This window comes from Rattus norvegicus, chromosome 13, assembly GCF_021556685.1.
Source record: "Rattus norvegicus strain SHRSP/BbbUtx chromosome 13, alternate assembly SHRSP_T2T, whole genome shotgun sequence".
Taxonomy (NCBI): domain Eukaryota; kingdom Metazoa; phylum Chordata; class Mammalia; order Rodentia; family Muridae; genus Rattus; species Rattus norvegicus.
This window is the reverse complement of record NC_141546.1, coordinates 34,369,751-34,383,217: the sequence shown is the minus strand read 5'-3', so window position 1 is coordinate 34,383,217 and position 13,467 is coordinate 34,369,751.

Below are 13,467 nucleotides of genomic sequence, written 5' to 3'. Positions count from 1 at the left end.
CTTTCTCCAACAAGGCCACACCTCCTCATACAGCCACTCCCTGTGGGCCAAGCATTCAAGCACATGAGTCTATGAGGGCCATTGCTAGTCAAACCAGCACAAGGTCCTTGTGAGCATGCTCTTGCCTGTCTAGGTTCAGGACTGAAAGTCAGCCCTCCAGGGGATGTCTGCATAGCTTGTAATCTGCCCCTGAGGATAACTGGAACAGAACAGGGAGCTTAGGTCAGATATACATGTTTGAAAAGGATATGTCGGGGCCCTCCAAATGCAAAGTAAAAACATTAAGGGCAACGTGGAAAGAAATTGATTTTTAAGATCCATCTCTTTTCCTAGCTGCTTCTCCAGATGAACTTTCCAAGGAAAGTGTCCCCACAAAAGAGCTTTGGTTTTATCTATAGAAAAGGAGAGACCCTGTGCATACCTCTCAGGACTATGCAGTGAAGAAGATGGATCAGGAAAGCAGCTAACACAAAGGCTAGACAATGAGCTTCGGTGTCTGCAGGTCAGGAGTTACAGTCCTGTGATGGTTAATCCTGACTGCCAACTTGGCAGGATCTAGAATCACCTAGAAGATTCTGGAAGAGATTTTCTGGATCAGGTTAACCGCCCCAAAATGTGAGTGACATTATCCCATAAGCTGAAGAGAAAGGAGGAAGGGAGCTGAACACAGCATGCCTCTCTGCTCGCTTCCTGTGATGCAGGATGAGCAGCTGCCTCGGTGCCTTCTCCACCATAACCGAACTGCGTGGTGATTTATTTTAATTGTCAGTTAGACACCACCTAAACTCACCTAACCTGTGAGCATGTCTGTGGAGGACAGTCTAGATGGGTGAAGACTTAGTCTGTAATTCAGAGACTCCGTTCCTTGCTTGAGGGGTCTGGGCTATACAGGAGTTGAGAAAGCTAACTAAGAGCTAGCATGGGTGCATTCGTTTCTCTGTGACCTTGACTGTGAGTGTGATGTGACCGGCTGCTTTGAGCTCCTGCTGTCCTGACTTCCCTGGAGGTGTGAGCTAAGATGGCCCCTTTCTTCCCTGAGTAGCCTTTTGTCAGGGTATCGTATCACAGCGACAGAAATAAGACTGTCCCCTCAAACCGTGAACCAGACCAACCCTGCCGTGCTCGGGTTGCTTGTGTTGGCTGCTGTATCACAGCACATCAGAACCGGGAGGGAACGAACAAAGGCGTAGACAAATTCATTCTCGGCTGGCTCCTGAGGCCCCATTCAGAACATGTCCTCCTTAATTACACAAAGCAGGGTTCACCTTATTATTTTTCTAGTTAAGAGGGAAAATAATTCCAATTTAAGCAAACTCTCCTTCAGCCACATGCTGCATCCTGTGCAAACGTCTCCTTAATTAAAAGATTTTAATCACAGCACAGTGTCTCCCGAAGAGCCTTCCAAAAGGAGGCTCGATATGGCTGGGAGCATGAAAGGGAGAGAGACACTGGTGACTGCAGGTGCCTGGCCAAGATGACCAATCAGCATCTTCTTCCTAATCGCATTCACCCTCCCTCACTAGAACCTTAAATCTTCCCTCTCTTTCCAACCACTGGAACTTTCTTTGAGAATGGTGTTTTTTATTTTCCCACTGTCTTAACATTCAGGATTTGGTATCTGTAATTATTTGATTACTTTTTCATGTGTCTGTGAATGCGTTGTTGCACTCATAAATGTGTGTGTGTGGAGGATGCATGTGTGTTTACATGTGTATGGGGCATGTGCAACCTGTGTGACCATGCCTGTGGAGATCTAACATCGATTCTAGGAATCTTTCTCAGTTGCTGTGTTTCATTCATCGAGGCACAGTCTTTCAGTCAAATCCAGAACTTGTCGATATGGCTTCTCTTTAGCCTGCTTACCCTGGAATCCAGTCTCCACCTTCTGAGGCTGGCTGGTATTTACAAGTGAACCAACACACCCGCCCAATGTTTCCTGATTCCCATGCGTGTCCAGCAAGTACTTCAGTGGCTAAGCGCTCCAGCTAGAGGTCTGGAAATTAAAATTAGAGTTAGATTCTAATTCTAAGGCAACCACACTTCTGTGCTTCCCTAGATCTCTTACTCTCCTCGTCCTTCCATGAGACAGGTTCTGCTTCCTCTGCTTTTGAGGTTGGTGACTTTGAAGGTTCCTTGACAAACCAACTAACTGCTTGGCAGGTATATGAACCATTTTTAAAGATTATTTCTGTGACAAAATACCTGATGAGATGCAACTTAAGGGAAGTTCCTTTTGGCTCATAGTTCTCCCTAGAACTACCATCTTCCATGGCCAGAAGACATGGGAGCCAGAGCGTGATGGGTAACAGAGTTCTTCGAGAGGACCCAAGTTCCCTTCCCAGAATCTATGTTGGACAGTTTACAGACACCTGTAACCCTGGCTCCAGGAGACCCAATGCCTTCTTTTGGCTGCAACAGGAGCTTGAACATATGTGGCATATGTTCACACACACACATATATACATACAATAAATAAAAAATAAAATCTTCAAAACAGGGCTGAAAGTTCTCACAAGGCCATATTTGAACACAGTTTCCATTATAGCTCCATGTGACACACTTTGGTTTAAAAACCTGGCCTTCCTTCCAAAGAAAAAAAGGGTTTGGTCCGGATGTCCAAGAATACAGAGATGAGCAAACTACCTAGGGGAGTCTGAGGATTATGGGTAGAGTCAAGAAGCTGGCTGTTGAGCACTGCAGGTGCGAGGATCCTGGACCTCCTCTGGAAGGCCAGTGGTCCTCAGACTCCTCTGCTAGACTGCTGTGAGTGCTTGTCAGGCCTCCAGGGAGCATGGATCTGTTAGAGTTTGGGAGAAGAAATATTCTAACTTTTAAATGAATTGCCAAAAGGATGTCCTTTCCCAATGTTTTTCATATTTTTTTGATCCTCAGGATCTTCTTCAAACAAAATATTGTGCCAAAACTCCAGGCTGCTATCTAATTTACTTCAGCCTTAAGTACAAAGAGGCGTTGCCTAGCTAACGTAAATCATAACTGCTTCCCTAGCTCTTATAAATTATTATTGCGGAGGTCAAAATCTTAGAACACTGGCGTCATGGAGTTGGAACAAAGAGAAATGCTTCAGGACATGTTTCTGTCCCTCTTCCTTAGCCTGGGGAGGTTCGTCACTGCTGTGATGTTAAATCTAAGGACAAATGTTCCTGATTGACCATTCCAGATGTGTAGTAGATCCAGTCCCTATCTTCTCATGAACAACAAGCCAATTTCCAGCTTTGCCCGCAGGGCGATGTTCAGGTCATTACGAGAACTGAACAGAAGGGGTGAACACTGAAAGGCCATGGGGAATAAACATCAGCTCTGAGGGTACATTCCGTGCACATGAACGCTTTACAACTCAGGGAATGTCTCTCCATATAAAAAGATGAAAAGAGGGCTGGCTGTGTGACTCCATTGACTGGGTGCTTGCCTAGCATGCAGAGCCCTGGGCCGTGTTCTCAGCACTGCATAAACTGGATGTGGCACCACTGTAACCTCAGCACTTTCAAAGTAGAGACAGAAGACTCAGATGACTGGGGTCATCCTTGGTTGCATGGTGAGCTTGAGACCAGCCTGGGCTCCATGAGATCCTGGTTCGAATTTTTTAATTAAACAAAAAAAAAGTTAATTAAACAATTAAAAAGCCGACAGGAATGACATAGGCAAGGTCATGAAGACATGACCACATCCAGTCACCTGGAAATCCGGCGTAGTTATCTTGGTAGCGTGTGGTCTGGGAGTTCCGAGTATCTCTACAAATGGCACCTTCTGAGTAATGGCTAAGTGATCTAATATGCAACCCAAGTGTGCTGCAGAGGTGGCTCACACAGGAAAGCATGAGGACCTGAGTGTGAGCCCCAGAATCTACATGAAAAAGGCCAAGCAAGCTAGTGTATGTTTGTTAGCCCAGTGCTTAGGGGCTGGAGAAAGGCAGATGCTTGACTCACTAGCTAGTAAACTGTACCTACTTGGCAAGCATAAGACCAGTGAAAAACTCTCTCCAAAAAAAATGGTGGGTAACACACACACACACACACACACACACACACACACACACACACGTATAATTGTCCAGCTTAACTCATCTGACACGCCCTAAACCAATCATCTCTGAGGTCAAGACTGGCCTTTGACCCATGTCAGATAGAAAGGGCGTGCACCTAGGAGTCGAAGGTGGGTCCCTAGGCACACGTATGCTGAGGCCAAAGCCATTTGTCTGCTACAGTTTGGGCAAAAAGTGAAAGAGTTCACTAATTGGCACCCTATAGGCAAACTGTAGCCTGCAGTCACATTTTGTGGGACTCACACAGAAGGGCCAAAGACAGATGTTAACTAACCAAGTCCAGCAATGCTGTGGGGATGTCAATTATCACAGCTTTCATAGAGGGCAGCGTGGCAATATCTATCACAATTAGCACTGTTAGGACTGTCACCCAGAGATTCTTCTTCTAGGAATTTATCCTACAAATACCCTCACCCACATGGAATTCTGGGAACTGACTGGAGAGTCTGTTGTCTATTGGAGCACAGTTTGCAAGAGCAAAAGACTGGAAACCACCTAAATACCCATCCTAGGGGCCAAGTTCAAGAAAGAATAATCCGTCGATTGGTTCAAAAGAATTCTGGACCTAATAAGAAGAAAATAAATGAATTTAATGGACCATTGGGGAGCAATTTACAGACCGGTTTTGTGTAACAAAATGGTTGAATTAAAAGGGGTGGTGATGTAGCATAGAGCAAACAGTGTAACCTTGTTTGTCTAAGCTGGGGAAACCTCTGTGTGGTACAACACTAGAGTTCCTGTGCTTAGGTGAACCTAATCACACTGGTCATCTATGGGACAGGGGACTGGGAGGACATCTCTGGGTCTTCAGTGGACGGTGTGCGTCCACTATATGGGACTAGTGTCTTTTTGCTACCTATTTTGAGCTATGCAAATATATGATCTGTTTAGAAACAAACAGTGGGGCTGGGGAAACGGCTCAATAAGTAAAGTCCTTCCGTGCAAGCATGAAGAGCTGAATTTGGAACACCAGCGTTCACAGAAAAGCTAGACAGCCTAGCCACTCGCTTGCAAATCTGGCAGTCAGAAGACACAGGCAGGGGATCCCCGAAGCAAGCTCACTAGGTAGACTACATGAATCTTAGCGTTCCGGATTCAAGTATGAAACTGTGCCTCAATATAAATGTGAAGAGTGGTCCAGAAGACACTTTCCATCAGCCCCTGGGCCTCCATAGATACATCCATACACACAGGAACATGTATACATCCTAGCATGCACAACCACACACACACACACACACACACACACAAGAGAGAGAGACAGAGACAGAGACAGAGACAGAGACAGAGACAGAGACAGAGAACACAAAGACAGACAGCTAGACAGAGTAGCCCATACTTGTGAAGCCAGCTTTGAGGAGTGGAAACAGGAGGATCCTTTGGCAGCCTAGCCAAATCAGTAAGTTCCATGTAAAAGTGAGGGACCCCATCTCAAAACAAGATGAACAACAACTGAAGAATGTACTTGAGGTTGACCTCTGGTCTCCACACACCTAAGCACATATATGAATGTGACTACCCACACATGTGACTACATGTACAGGCACAAAAATTTATGGCAGAAACATTATTTTGAACATCGATTCACAATTAGAAAAGATGAGATTTTTATTCGGGGGTACCATACACATTTTGTGAAATTCGCAAGAAAAAATGTCTCGGCATATTTATTGCTTGGTGCTTCCTTTGTTGATGTGAATTTCTATGTGGCTATGGCAGAGATGGGAGAGACTGACTGGGAGAACTGGCCAGGCTGCAGGCCAGCTGAGGTCAGGTCACCGGGTGGGCAGCTCAGGTCTCCCCTCATAAAAAGGACCTACAGGTTGGGTTTGAGCTTGGCAGCTTTCCAGCTGTGTTCAGAACGGGTTTTAGAAAGCCTGGCCAAACCACAGCCCAGGGTCTTAATGACAAGGCTCAACACCTGTGGCCCCCAAACGCCCTCTTTTTGGTGGCTTTATCTTCAGGCAGCCAGTGTTTGTGGCCTTCCAGTTATAGCATTCTGCCTCAAAAAGGAAACCATCCTGAGGAAGAAGCCAATTACACAGCCTCTCTGGTTAAATTTATCCCTCTCCCTTCAAAGTCCTGGTCTGCAGTGGGCAGGAGCTGGTGCCACCCCACTTCGGGCAGGAGCCAGTCCTGCCTGGGCCCACCCCTTACCCTTTGTGGTGAGCACCTGTGTCTTTTGTTTTCCTGCAGTTGTGAGGCCCAGATCCACTGAAAGAAGTCTCCAGGCTCTGGGGTCTCCTGCACTGCCTTGCAGGACTCTTTCCTTCAAGTGCCTCAGACCTATCAGGAGTCGCTTAGACCTCAGATGTCCCAGACAGGAAGTTAACTCTCAGGGCCTGTGTCTCACCAAATGCAGTCACTGGGCGGGGCAAAGCGTTTATCCCATGCTGGCTGGAAGTAGACTGCTCCGGAAGTCGAAGTGGTGGAGCTGGAAAGGGCACTGAATTCTGCTCATTTCTGAGCACCCCAGGTATATACCAAAAAGGTGTAGGCCTCCTTGGGTAGCATTGTGTGGCTGTCCATCCTAAGAAAATGCAGGAGTCTAGAGAACATTACTGATGTAGAGAACGCTTACGACCCTGGCCCTACCCCCAGCTGCAAACGGAAAAGTCAAAGGACCTCAAGGCCACTGAAGTCCTCACCTCACACTGCTTTCACGGGAACTTTTGTTATTCTTCAGACTCAATTTAAAAAGAGGAGTTTATAAAACGTTTTACTCTGTGTTGTTTTTCCCCCTTCCCTGAGTATGTAGCACAGGATGACGGTCAAATTCTTGATCTCCCTGCCTCCACCTGCTGGAGTTACAGATGTACGTCATCATGCCCAGTTCACACGGTGCTGAGAATGAAGCCCAGGGCTCCTGGCAGACCAGACAATTAAATCGCATTCCCAGACATTATTGACTTTTTTCAAAGGCCTATTTTTTAAACGTTTGTTTTATTTTATTTTTTTCCCTGTGGTGTGTGTTGTGTGTGAGAGTGTGTGTGAATGAGAGAATGTGTGTGTGTGTGTGTGTGTGTGTGTGCAAAAGGGTGTGTATGTGGGCATATGTATATATTCTATATATGCGAATATATGTGTATCAGAGTGAGTGTGTGTGTGTGTGTGTGTGTGTGTGTGTGTGTGTTACATAGATGCAGGTGCCCTCAGATACCAGAAAAGGGCATTAGACTCCTGCGACTGCAGTTACAAGCAGTTGTTCTAGGAACTAAGCTAAACTTACATCCTCTGTAAGAGCAGCCAGTGCTATTAAATATATTTTTAAAAACTTAGATGTAATCCATATCAAATATTTCTAAAAAAAATCAGAATTTAGAAATAACAAAAGAGAGAAACTATAAGGTAACTCTTGAGTCAAGTATCCTAAAATAATTATCCTTTTACCTAATGGATAGGTAAAAGGTGTGTTGTTTGTTTGGTCTGAGTGTGTGTGTGTGTGTGTGTGTGTGTGTGTGTGTGTGTGTGTGTGTGTGTGTGTGTGTCTGTTTACATACTCACGTGTGCCAGGACATGTATATGGAGATCAGAGGATAACTTGAATGAGTTGGTTTTCTCCCTCCTCTGTGTGAATCGAGGGTATTGAACCCAGTTCCTGTGATTTGGCCACAAGAACTTTTACTGGCTGAGCCTTCTCACTACTGTTTATCATCTTAGTTATGTGGATGCTCGGCTGAGAAATGTCTCCTGTTCTTGGGCATTTGGACATTCATCTGCCCCCAGTTGATATGGCTGTTGTGATGTTTAGGTGCTGCAGCCTGCCTGGAGGAAAGACATTGCAGGGTCTGGGTTTTCAGAATAAAAACCTCCACCACTTCCAGCCTGCTCTCTCTGCTTAAGGTTCACAGTGTGAGCCGTCAGCTTCCTGCTCCTGCTGCCACACCTGCCACTTACTGCCATGCCCCTGCTCCCCGACATGGACTCCCATCCACTTGGATCTATAAGCCAAATAAACTCTTCCTTAAGTTGGCTTTGATGGGGATATGTCATCAAAGCAACAGAAAAGTGACTAAGACTGTAACATCCCTGAGTTTCACCTCCAGGTAGTCCCACGGTGTTAGATGATCTGCTGAGATCACCTGTAACTGACAGGCAAGATCCCAAAATTTAAATGCATCACTGGTGCATTTACCTAGGCTCATTTAGGGTGTCTAAACAAAAGTCCTCTCATGTTTTTTGTTTACCCCAAGTTTCTGCTCTGCACACAGTAGTGCTGTAAGCATCCTTGCATGCACAGGAACTTTCATGCTGGCCCAAATGATTTCTGGGGGTGGGGATTACTAACGTGTGTACAGAGGCCGGTGTTGAGTGTCTTCTTCAAGTGTACTTTACACTTGTTTTCTGAAGGATTTCTCAGTGCACCTGAAGCTCATCCATGGGCCAGAATGACTGACTACTAAGTTCCAGAGATCCTCCTGTCTCCACCTCCCCAGCTCTAGAATTACAGGCATCTGACACCATGCCCAACCTTTCCTGTGCGTTCTGAGGGTCCATTCCAATGTCTCCATGCTGATGCAGCCGGTACTTTACGCACTCAGTACCTCCCCAGGCCCAGTTATTTTCTTTCTGAGAAACTGGCTACAGGTGATGTGCTATTGTAAGTATCCATCCTTCTACCGATTCTCACTCTTTCTTAGCAAATGTGCGGCTCCCAACAGTGACCCCCACCTCTGCTGGAGGTGACACAAATAAGACCAGAGCTCATTCTCTCCTTTCCCTCCCTTTCTCCACCACCTCTTTTTCTCCCTCTCCTTTCTTTCCTTTCTCCATCCTTTTCCTGTCTTCCCCGTCTCCTTCAACTGCCATGTTCCCACTCCTCCCTCTCTCCCCTTACTTTCTCTCCCTGTTCTTTACTCCTTCTCTCCCCCTTGACCTTTCCTTTTCTCTCTCTCCCTCAGTCTCCATTTTTGTCCCTTCTCTCTCCTCCCTCTCCTTTCTCCCTTCTCTCCTCCTCACTTTCCCTCTGTCCTCCCCCACTCTTCCTCCCTCCTCTCAGTCTTCCCCTCCCTCACTTCCCCCTTTCTCTGCTTCCTGACCACCATGAGCCCCACCACTCTCTCCCCACCATGACACTCTGTCTCACAGCACCCTGGAAATAATAGAGCCTTGTAAAAGTGAACGGAAGAAGCGCAAGGCCCTGGGTTCGGTCCCCAGCTCCAAAAAAAAAAAAAAAAAAAGAACCAAAAAAAAAAAAAGTGAACGGAAGACACCTCCAAAACTGTAAGCCAAGATCAATCTCTCTTTCTTCAACTGAATTTTTCTCAGGTATTTTGTCACGGCAACTAAGACAGCCCATGTGAAGGTGGTATCTTTGTTTCCTACCTAGCAAAGTAGAGTTCCAGATAGGCTAGGATTCTTGCACAGTGAGGATAGGTGATAGTCCCAAACAGAACGATTCAAGAACCTCCTAGTTTTCTTTCTGCTCCTATGGTAACACCTTGACCAATATCAACTTGGAGAGTGTGGTGGTTTGAATATGCTTGGCCCAAAAAGCAACACTATTTGGAGGTGTGGCCTTATTGGAGTACATATGGCCTTGCTGGAGAAAGTGTGTCACTATGGGCATGGACTTTAAGACCCTTCTCCTTGCTGCCTGGAAGCCAGTCTTCTCCTGTCTGCTTTTGGATGAAGATATAGAAGATATAGAACTCATATCCTCCAGTGTCCAAGTCTGCCTGGACACTGCCAAGCATCTGGCTTGATCATAATGGACTGAAACTCTGAACCTGTAAGCCACCCCAATTAAAAGTTCTTCCTAAGAGTTGCCTTGGTCATGATGTCTGTTCACAGCAGTAAAGCCCCAAGACAGGAAAGGGTTTATTTGGCTTACACATCCTAATCACAATGGATCACCACTAGGGATCAGGGCAGGGCTCAGGCAGAAGCTGAGGCAGAAGACAGGAAGAAATGCTACCTACTGGCTTGCTTCCAGAGTCACGAGCAGCTACTTTTCTTCTACCTCCCAGGACCACCTGCTCAGAGGTGACCCTACCCACAGTGGGCTGGTTTCTTACACATCAATTGACACTCAAGGAAAATGCCAAGCAGACAGCCTGCAGGCCAGTCTGATGAAAGGATTTCCTTAATGGAACTTCCGTCCTCCTAGATGGCTCTCATTTGTGTCATGTTGGCAAACCCCTGGCACCTCTAGAAAACAGGTGAGTATGGATACTGGTCCACTTAGGTTCTTTGCAGAGGAATAGAGCAATTCCCTCCTTGTCCCTCCCTGATACTTCCCAAGTGACTATTCTGCATACAGGTCACTCCCATGCAAGGACAAGAGCAGAAGCAATGTTATTTAGCCTACTTCTCTAGGGAGCATAAGTTCAAAATACTTGATTTCAGATCCAAACCATTTCCTTATGTATTTGGAGTGGGAGAAGGTGCTGACATCAGGGACGTCTGTGTCTTAAGTGTCTTTTATACATTAACAATGTGCTTTGGGAGCTGGCTAGATGGCTCAACAGTTAAAGACATTTGTTCTTGCAGAAGACCCAAGTTTGATTCCCTGTACTCACAAGGTAGCTCACACCTGTCCATAATTACAGCTCTAGGTAGTACGACACCCTCTTCTGACCTCCACAGACACCAGGCATGCACATGGTGGACACACATGCATGCATGAAAAACATTCATAACATAAAACATAATAAATAAATAGACACTTTTATAAAAATTTAAAAAGAAAATGTGTTTGACTCAAACAACAGATACAGGCTGAGGTTTCCAGTACGCACTTATGACCTGGATCTCTGTATAAATTTTAACCACTTACACATTCATCCACAATGTGTCAGGTATGCTAAGAACAAACTAATTAGGCTAGAAGGCTGGGAAGATGAACCACAAGCCCGTCAAGCAAGAGGACCTGAGTTCGAGCCCCCAAACTCATGTAAAGGCAAACAGTACAGTAGTTCACATCTGTAAGCCCAGCACTCTTATGAAGGCAGAGAACAGAGAATCCTCAGAAGTTCCCAGGCAAGCTAGAAATGAACAACAAGAGAACCTGATTCAAATAAGGACTGACACCGATGCTGTCCTTTGGCCTCCATCCTTGAGTTATGGTACATATGTACTCAGACAGACACATACACAGAAAGACAGAAACACACACACACACACACACACACACACACACATCACACACACACACACACACACACACATCACAGACATACACATTTGTTTTTTAAACTAGACTTTTGAAGCCCAGTCAACCTTTCCCTGCTCATCCAGTTCCCTTTGTTATTGTGATAAAAAAAAATTCTGACCAAAAACCACTTACTGGAGGAAAGGATTTAGATGGCTGACACTTCCAGGTCCTTCACTGAGGCAAATCAGGGCAAGAACATGAAGCAGAAACCATGGAGGGAGGGATGCTGCTTGCTGGCTTGCTCACAGGGTCATGCTTATCTAGTTTTCTATGTAGCCCAGGAGTGCCTGCCTGGGGAATGGTGCTCCTCACAGTCACCTGGGCCCTTCTACACCTACTGACAATAAAGACAATCCCCCACAGACAAACTGATAAAGACGGTACTCAACTGAGACGTTTTCCCTGGTGATGTTAGATTGTCAAGTTGGCAGTCAGTGCTAACTAGAGTACCTGCCCTGCTCATACTTTGGCATGCCCTGCAAGTCTGACCTCTATGTAGACACATATGCTCAATTACTGAACAATCATTCCTCTGAGATACAGCTTTCAAGCCGGTTCACACAGAAAGCCAAATGCACACTTTGCCAGAAAGAAATATTCTTGTCACATAAGAGCTCGTATTAATCAAAAATCACATTATGGCTCCTGGAATGAAGTTTCCTTTACTACTTTTTCATAATAATCCTAGATAAGATAAAATTGGTAATTGCACGTTCTCTTCTGATGGGAGATAATACAAAAGTGGTATAGAAATTTGACTTAAAAAGAGTATATTCACTTGGCTAATAGACTTCCATTATGCAGCCTTTACTTATTCATGCAGTACAATTTTGCCACATATTGAAAAGTTTAATTAGAAGTTACATGTTACATTGTTCCTCAGTGTTAGCCACAGAGGAAAGTTTTCAACACTCAAAGAAGGAAAGAGGCAATGGGAGCCCAGGAAGACAGTGAAGGCTACTTACATAGACTTCCTATGCCAACCTCCAGGAAGGCTGGCTCCTAGACAGGTCACCTTCAGATCAGAGCTTAAGGCTAATTTCATATCAATAAAGCTCACCTGTTACAGTAGCTGAAAGGACAATCTGTGGGTTCTCAGGAATAGGTTAATGAGTGTCATTTGTTTTCTTTATAACTCACCCTGCAAAGGGGCACCCTATGATCCCCAGAAGCAAAGGCACCCTTCCATCAATAGGCTAATAACAATGAGCTGGGTATGTGAGATGTTTTTCCCAGCTAACAGGTAATACCTTAATTACTAGTCATTCATGTCTATTCATCAATTAAATCATAATTGCATTGCCAACATCAGCAAGCCAAACCCACGCAGCACTTTCACAATGGACCATTCCTGATCAAGACACAAAGCCCACAAATACCTGCCATAAATCATGCCACTGGAGTAGAACCGTATAGGACCATGATTTGGCTTCCTAATGGTTGAATGGTCACACCAACTATGATGCAATCCTTGCTCTTTCACTACGTCCCTGTGTAGGGGAAGGTTTGGGACCCAAAATGGGCAAAGAATGTCCTTGTGGATTGTGCCCCTTCTGAGCCTTCCTCACACTGCAGTACAGAAGAACCTGGGACAGAGTCATCTGTGCAGTCTGATTCTTAAGCCCAAGCGGGAGTATATTTGTATACATTTGAAAAGTATGTGATGGGTACATTAGGCCTATGCTGCAGCTCTACAAGACGGGTTGTCTGCAGGGTATCATTGTGATCACCATCTTCAGCACCATCACGACCACCATCATTACCTCATCACTACCATCACCATCTTTACTCCATTATTACCACCATCCTCTTCATCGCCAACATCACTGTCCTCTAAGAGATACCACAGGAAAGGGTTAGCTCCCCAATAGCTTGGCTCAGTCATCAGCAGCACATGTCAGGAGCTCAGCATTCCAACTCCTCCTTCCCCACGACAAGGATGCCAACTACTCCAACAGGGATAGACACTCCTCCCTAGACAATCAAGGAGCCCATTTAGGGCAGAACAGAAATGATTTATGAACCAACCCTATTAGTCAGGTTTTTGAGTCACTGCAAACCAAACACCCAAGGGGGGGAAAAAAACAAAGAAAGAAATGTTCATTGTATCTTATAGTTCTAATCTATTACTACAGGGAGGGATCAGAGGAGGAGAGTGATATCATGGGGGACAAGAAACAGAGAAAAAGAAATACAGAAAACAGGCAGGACAAACGTAACCCCCAAGGGTAAGCTCCTAGTGACCTACTTC